Source organism: Zalophus californianus, chromosome 7 (genome assembly GCF_009762305.2).
Source record: "Zalophus californianus isolate mZalCal1 chromosome 7, mZalCal1.pri.v2, whole genome shotgun sequence".
NCBI lineage: Eukaryota > Metazoa > Chordata > Mammalia > Carnivora > Otariidae > Zalophus > Zalophus californianus.
Window position 1 is genome coordinate 60,919,163 of NC_045601.1, and position 488 is coordinate 60,919,650.

At 45.9% G+C, this 488-nt stretch overlaps 1 non-coding gene across 1 annotated transcript; it reads right to left on the minus strand.

The window, feature by feature from the left end:
* LOC113928125 lies at positions 1-107 on the minus strand. Its single transcript, XR_003521807.1, has one exon. It is a non-coding gene; the product is annotated as a U6 spliceosomal RNA (small nuclear RNA).
* Between the last annotated feature and the right edge of the window lie 381 nt (positions 108-488).

Below are 488 nucleotides of genomic sequence, written 5' to 3' on the forward strand. Positions count from 1 at the left end.
CTTGCTGCCAAGCTATTCCTGAATTTGCATGTCATCCTTGCGCAGGGGCCATGCTAATCTTCTCTGTATCATTCCAGTTTTAGTATTTGTGCTGCCGAAGCGAGCACTGCCAAGCTACTCAAAAACGGCAAGTGTCCACGTGGCTTCGGTAGATTTCAGGATAAAGTACAGGCATGAAAGGCTTTCCGTGCCCTGGAACCTGCCTCCCTCACTTGCCGTATTTCCCACCGCTGCCCTCCTGTCCTCACACACCAAACCCCAGAGCTACCAAACTGTGAATTTGCCACTTTGTTTTACCTGTCATTCCACCACCGAAGGGATGATGCTGTTGTAAAACAAATTTTATCGGCATTTTTTCCCTCTTCTATTCACATAGATAACAAATGGTTGACTGTAGTTGATTTTTTTGTTTTCTCAGCTGAATGCCTTCCTTTCACCAGACTTCCCACAAGGAGAGACAGCCAAAGAGAAAGGTGTTCTCTTTCATT